The sequence below is a fragment of the Sinocyclocheilus rhinocerous genome, unplaced genomic scaffold, assembly GCF_001515625.1.
Source record: "Sinocyclocheilus rhinocerous isolate Xijiao unplaced genomic scaffold, SAMN03320098_v1.1 scaffold677, whole genome shotgun sequence".
In the NCBI taxonomy this organism is placed as follows: Eukaryota; Metazoa; Chordata; class Actinopteri; order Cypriniformes; family Cyprinidae; genus Sinocyclocheilus; species Sinocyclocheilus rhinocerous.
The window spans coordinates 1,144,450-1,152,230 of NW_015633185.1; the positions used below are offsets into that span (position 1 = coordinate 1,144,450).

The 7,781-nt window shown below is 37.5% G+C and overlaps 1 pseudogene; it reads left to right on the plus strand.

The window, feature by feature from the left end:
- Positions 1-7,559, plus strand: part of LOC107743533 (unhealthy ribosome biogenesis protein 2 homolog) — a 15,882-nt pseudogene extending 8,323 nt beyond the window's left edge.
- The last annotated feature ends 222 nt before the right edge of the window (positions 7,560-7,781 follow it).

A 7,781-nucleotide genomic window follows, 5' to 3' on the forward strand; every position in this document is an offset into this window, starting at 1 on the left:
CTGTGGATCGCCGGATCGGCTTTCACCGTGGACGAAGCGGAGTCCAGCTCGGGGTCGTCACATGTGGTTGCCGCAAGCCCGCCGGCCTTCGCTCACTCTAGCCGCCGGCCTCTGCTCACTCAAGCCGCCGGCTCTTTTGGAAGGACACAACTAGACATCAGTGGTTAAGTTGTATTTACAACACTGTTCCAGAACAGTTCAACCCAAATATTAAGATGTGTGCAGCACATTTTATGGAGGACTGTTTCCTGATCCTGGTAGAGTAGACAACAAAGCCGCTGTGCACAAAGGCTGTTTCTATAAAGTGGGATGAGCTTTGTAAAAATCGACGCGTTTCAGAAAGGCGGGGCATAGAGGAGAAACAATAATGTACAGTATGTGGAAAATAAAGAGTTTTTTGAACCTTAAACCGCATAAACACATTTCATTACACCAAATACACAAAATAATGTTTTTTTTAGCATCATCATATGATCCCTTTAAATAAAAACCGAGGGCCATTATGCAATAAATGCTATAAAACTTAGCTTCTATCGAGCCTGTAGCATTCCTTTAAGGGCGCCTAGAGAGTTGGCTGACAGTGAAAAACACCATGCAGCTATAGCTTTGTAAAACATATCACATACCTCACCCAATGGCCCTGACTCTCTCTTGTCTTGATTTAGCATTAAAATTCATCTGCCTGGAAAAGTCAGGTTTCAAAGTCTTGTCTATGTCACTGAGTTCACTCAGAGAAGGACTGTGTGTGCCTGTCAGGTTACTTTTATCATTGCACTTTTCTTCTCAGTGTCAGAACTTGACGTACTAGAGTTGCTAGCAGAGTTTGCCACAGCAGTCAGAAGCTTTGTTAACCTTATGCTGTACACACATCTATACTAGTACACAAATAGAGAACAAGCTCTGTAATCGTCACTTTTTGTGATTAATATTTTATAGCACTGATCGTTTGCTCTGCTGTTGAAAAGTATTCTGTTAGAAAGTGATCTGATATTGTGCTACGGTTGAAGGTGTCTGCAGGATTTCTGGCAAATGTCAGCCTGGTTTGTAAGAGCTCTTACATAAGATTTCTATCTCAAATAAATGCTGTCCTTTGAACTATCTATTTATCAAAGCATTCTGGAAATTTTTTTTATCGTGGCTTATAAAAAAATATTAAGCACCACAACTGTTTTCAACATTGATATAGAAAGAAATGTTTCTTGAGCATCAAGTATTAGAATGCATTTTAGAATGATTTCTGAACAATCATGTGACACCGAAGAGTGGAGTAATGGCTGCTAAAAAATTCAGCTTTGCCATCACAGGACTAAATTACATATTACAATATATTAAAGGGGTCATATGATGCGATTTCAATTTTTCCTTTCTCTTTGGAGTGTTACAAGCTCTTGGTGCATAAAGAAGATCTGTGAAGTTGCAAAGACTAAAGTCTCAAAAGTTTTTATACTGTAATAGTATATCACTATAAAAAAAAATCTTTATATCAAATATTTTGTATTTTGAAGTATTTCAATCAAATAGATGCAGCCTTCTTTCAAAAACAAATTTTTTTTTTAACCAACCCCAAACTTTGTGTCTAATAGCACTGTGGTTTCTTTCTTCTCGCATATTAATTTTTTAACTTGATATTTCATGTTAGTTTGTTGTATTTATTTTTTCCATAGCTTCTGCATCTTAACTGGTAAATCATGGCACTAGTAACACAAAGGTTGTAGGTTTAATTTCCAAGGAAAGTGTCTGCTAAATGGTAATGCATACTGTAAATGTAATATTACATTTTATGCTGCTGTTATTGTAGTCAATAAATTATTTCAAGTTATTTCAGTCAAACAACTCATCATGACTGATCACAAGGTGTAGGTTAAGCAGTATCCTTTTGAGAGACATTGCTATTGAATTTCACAGATTTATTTTGTTTTCTCCCTTGTTTTTAGTTTGTTATAAAGGAGTCCAGCAAGATCCCTTCTCTGAACCGTGCACTGACATTACCGACTCACGAGACTGTGACCGTCCTGCTCCGGCATGGTGAAGCAAAGATCTCCAACCCACACCATGTCATTGTGGTTTTTGGGTGCACTGCAGTTTGTGCCTCTTGACAGTCATTCCATGGAGGACTACCATGCTGCTTTTGAGGCCATCCATGAAGCCCTGTTTGCAGTTATCCACTGCTACCCTCAGGTAAGTATCCTGGGACTGGAGGGAGAGACCGATAAGAGCTTAAACTTGATAAAAGGTACACATTTTAGTGTTGTATTATTTCAAGTTGAATTATATCCTTATATGTATAAAATTGACTTAACAAATCAACCAGAGGCCATGGAGGTCGAAACTGTTCCAGATGTTATCAGTTTTTTAAAGACGGGTCTCTGACATCTGTTTATCTGCACTTGCTTTGGGAAAATGTTTTTGTTAATGTGGCTTTCAGGGTTTTGTTTCATCAACACACCCAACATACTATGTCTGACAGAAGAAAAATGAATCCCATAGCATGGATAAAGAATACAATATATCCGTTAGTAAAAACATAATATATCTGTTAATAAATACAGTATGACATGGATTTAAAAAAAAAGCATTGTTACTCAGACTGACTTTTAATTAAGTACAGTACAGTAATTTGCTCTTATTGTGCACTTTAAAAATGTTGGATGTCATGGTAAATATGTACCATTAAGCTGAATTGGTAAATTTGTTCTCTGAGATGCTTTTGGATAATGCTGATATTTCTATAGGTTTATGCAAATAGGTGTATTACAGGCAAATGCTGCTTGATGTTAGGAGTGAATATTACAGTGCCCTGGAAAGGTGTTTAATTTGCACTTAATGAGTGAAAATTAGAATGTAGTTTGGGAAGTTGCCACGAATCCTGAGGGGAAGCAGCTCATGGTGTCCGGTAGGTAAGTGCTGGGAATGCTGGGACTGTGTAAGACTTCAAGGTCTACAGGTTGCTTTGTCAGTGAAAGTAGGGGACTTGGTATAATCTCAGCATGACCTCATGTTTGATAGGCTTTCTTAAGCAAAATGAGAGCACACATTAGGAGTAAAATGCAGTAAAAGTCTGTTTTTAAGTGATCAAGACATGCATGCTGAATCAGAGATTTAAATCAGTTCATTGAAACAGCCACATAACTCATTTTTTAAAATTCAATCAAACTTAGCAACTCTTATTTGTTTTTGCCACTAGAGTGTCAATCAGATACATTTTCAAAACATATGTCTTAAAGGGATAGTTCCCACCAAAAAATGAAAATTCTGTCATCATTTACTCACCGTCATGTTGTTCCAAAGCTGTATGAGTTTCTTTCTTTTGTTGAACACAAAAGAAGATATTTTGAGAAATGTTGGTAACCAGACAGTTGCTGGTAGCCATCGACTTCCATAGTATGGGAAAAAAATACTATGGAAGTCTATGGCTACCAGCAGCTGTTTGGTTAGACAGGATTTTCGATTTTCCCTTTAAAGGCATAATTCAACCAGTTTTGGGGTGAAATATCCCTTTGATACTCTCATGCTTGAAACTTTACATGGTCGTGTCAAAACAACCTGACATGGTTTTTAGGAAACTTAATGGCCAAATAAAAAGCAATAAATCACCCATCACTAGTATCTTGCCTACATTGTTGCAAGAATTTAACTAATACATCAGTCTTCTATTAAAATGTTTAATTGATTCAGGGTCAAATGTTTAGCTTGCTTATAAAGGTTTTAGGACAGAAAGTTTTTTTTATTTATTTATTTTTTATTTTTTGTGTATTCATTGAGTAAACATATAGGCCAGTGGATTTTACACTGAGTCCAGCTGTGCACCAGTTTTGAGAGCTTTATATGTTTGCAGGTGATGCTGAAGGCTTCTCCCACCTTCCTGAATTGCTTTTATCGCTTGGTTTCATCAGTCATGCATGAAGGCAGGCAGCGAGGTGACTCTGACAGAGGTAAGCACACCTATAATACCCACGTTCAGAAGTGTTTATATTTAAACATGATATACGGTTAAATCTCTTAAGCTCACTGTAACAACGTTCGTAGGTCGGGAAGAAGGAGGCGGGAACCGGCGAAAAAAAAAGATCGGTCCGGTTCCCGGACACACTGCCGCTTGGTTCTCAACCGGCTGAGAGGCTCTCACTCGCGGTGCCATGCGATGGTACTGGACAGCGTTGGTGACCCAGGAGCGCAGCAGCGAGCTCTCCGTCCCACCTCGTCTTCCGTCATTCCAGCACCACCGCCTCGGGCAGCCACCGGCGGTCTCTCCGCTTGTTCCTGCTGCCCGATCTCCTCAGCACCGCGATCCCCCTCAGCAGCGAGGGCTCTCTGACAGCGTGTCCCTCCTTCCTCCCGGGTTTCGGCACCAATGTAACAACGTTCATAGGTCGGGAAGGAGGCGGGAACCGGCGAACATTTTAAGATTTTAATAAAATAAACGAACACAAAATGAAAGTAAAGCGGCAACCCCTCGCGGACGACTGCCGCACACAAAACACAAAATAAAATCCAGGCCTGGTCCTCTCTCCTCCAACACGGTCATCACTCCTCCTTTTATCCTTCCGGAGCTCCTCCGTGGGACTCGAGACCGATGTGTGGTGCAGGTGTCGCTCATTATCAATTACTCCACCGGCCTCGCTCCGTTCCCACCGCTCTCGGCCCCGCCCCCACTCGTCACACTCAGCAAGTCTGCATTTACTTGCATATACAGTAAAACAGTAATATTGTTATAATTTAAAATAACAGTTATCTATTTGAATATATTTCCAAAAGTCATTTATTCCTGTGATGGCAAAGCTGAATGTTCAGCAGCCATTACTCCAGTCTTCAGTGTCACATGATCCTTCAGAAATCATTCTAATATGCTGATTTGCTGCTCTAGAAACATTTCTTATCATTATCAATGTGGAAAGCAGTTGTGCTGCTTAATATGTTTGTGGAAACTGTGATATTTTTTTCATCTTTTCTTTGAATAGAAAGTTCAAATGAACAGCATTTATTTGAAATAGAATTCTTTTGTAACAGTATAAATGTCTTTACTGTCACTATTGATAAATTGAATGCATTCTTGAATAAAATATTAATTTATTTCTAAAAGTCTTATTTACCCCAAACGTTTGAACGTTTATTCACCCTCGTTTGCTTAAATCCTATTTAATTGATCCTTTCCCCCATTGAGGGTAATACAGTATATAAATGTCAGGGCTGAGTTTCTCCTGGCTGTTAATATTCTATTCAGCACTTTGTTGTAACCTTTTACATAAGACATCTGTGCAAGCAAAAAAAAATTAAAACACCAATGAATTCAAAGGCCCTTTCTTGTCATCATGTCTGCTCTTATTGTTGGCTGTAGTGGACAAAAGAAAGTGGAAAGCACTTGATGCTGGCAAGTTATTACATTTGAAACTTGATAGGAAAAGTGTCCTATTCTCAACCAGAGTCATTTATTGAGTATTAGTAGAGTCATATGTCTCCTGATACTTTTCCATCTACAAGTTGCACTGAATTCATTAATTGTGCAGAAAGATGTTATTTGAGGCATTATTCACCTAATGAGACAAGCACCTCGTTGAGCTGTGTTCAGAGACAGACGCTTGCAGACTGTGGCTCTGTGGATTGAATTTCAAAGTGAAGTGAAGGAGAAAAATTCCATGAAGAAAGAAGGTTGAATTTGATCCTGAAGCTCGAGGCTCAACACATTTTAGCACTGAAGGCGTATCCTTTTTGAATTGAGAACTCTTTTTATGACTTAAAGGGGTCATATGATGCGATTTCAAGTTTTCCTTTCTCTTTGGAGTGTTACAAGCTCTTGGTGCATAAAGAAGATCTGTAAAGTTGCAAAGACTAAAGTCTCAAATCCAAAGAGATATTCTTTATAAAAGTTAAGAGTCAGCCACGCCTACCTAAAACGGCTCGTTCTAACACGCCCCCACATATCTACATCACTATGTGAAATAGCATCATATGACCCCTTTAAGATTTAAAGCCTTTTTTTTTTTTGCAGTAGCATCAGTACATTCAGTCTTTCATTTCTCAGACTTTCATATTTGACATCAAAGTTCGGTCAGAACTGAAATGTATTCAGATGTGAGGCAGTGTCAGTCTTACGGTGCTTTCTTAAAACATGAATTTGATTTCACTCTTATTTGTCTGGCGGATAATATGGCTTTGAAAAGATTTAACCAGGATTCATATTTATATTTGAACTGGCATAAAATGTACTTAAAATTAATGAAAAGAGAGAACAGAATGTGTAATTAATGTGTTTGGCAATACTTGCATATATATATATACCAAACAATAGTACACTATCGTTCAAAAGTTTGGTAAGATTTTTATTTATTTATTTCAAGAAATTAATAATTTTATTCAGTAAAGATGCATTCATTTGATCAAAAGTCACAGTAAAGACTTTTATATTTTTTACAAATGTTAAATGTATTTCAAATAAATTCTGTTTTTTTTTTTTAAACTTCATATTCAACATAGAATCCTGAAAAAAATGTATCATGGTTTCCACAAAAAATATATTACGCAGGACAACCATTTTTAACATTAATATTAAATATAAAACGTAAATAGATATTACTGAAATATGTGTCGTGACCAATCACACCCGTCTAAAGGTTTACAGACTTGACTGATGGAGGTCATGCTAAGTTTTTTGAATTAGAGTTAATTATTAGATTTTAATTAAATGCACCAACGGCGTTAAGCATAATTAATCACATGCGTTAACAGTTCTAGTTAAAATATTACAATTACTTTGTGATCTCTCTTTTTTCAGCTTCAGAGAAAGACAAAGAGAGTCTTCTGAAGTGTGCCATGCTGGTGGAGAGGATGTACACTCATATTGCCAATGCTGCTGAAGATTTCACAGTCCTGTCCTCATTCTTTGTTGCTCAGTATGTTAGTGAACTGCAGAGGGTGAGACACTAGTCATTATCAGTTTTTACCTGCCACATGCCATGCCAGTTTCTACTGCTTCCTGAAATTGTCTTTTTTGCTCTCGTGAACTGCCTGCCGATATTTGCTAGAATATTTTAGAATAATCTTCTCTGTCATAAATCTTAAACCACACAATTATAGCTTGAGAGTTCATGCACTGGGACTTATCCGATGTCCTGCACTTTTGGCAATAATGCTATTCTAACAGAGGTTATGTTAACTTTAAATTGAAGGAGAAACACACTGTCCAGTGTGATTTGAGAGCCAATTGTTTTTGTCAGCTTGAAGTGTGAAATGCAATTGACCTCTAACTGGCCTGAGACTCATGTTACTGCACTGAACAATCACATTGCAGATAATTGTTGTCATTGTATACTCTCACTATGAGTTTCTTTCTTATTTCCTAGGTGACGCTTCAGCCAGAAATTAAGGCACATCTAACAGAGGGAATATACTGTATCCTGGACCACTGTGTTGAACAAGACATTAAGTTTTTGAACACCACCCTTCAGATGGGTGTCAAGGAAGTGTTCAATGTACTGTACAATAGTTACACACACTATCACAAATCTCAAAGGCAAGGGGAAGAAAAGTACACCGTCTAAACTTTGCATCCTCTGCTTTAAACTGTTTGTGTGAAGTTAATGAATCTGTAATTTGCTTCTAATTGATCTGTTACAATTAAGCATGTGTTTAGAAGTGTGTGTGTGTGTGTGTGTGTGTGTATGTATGTATGTGTATATATGTATGTATGTGTATATATATATATATATATATATATATAGTTAGTTCACCCAAAAATTAAAATTGTTGTCATTTACTCACCCTCATGTTGTTCCAAACCTGTATGTATG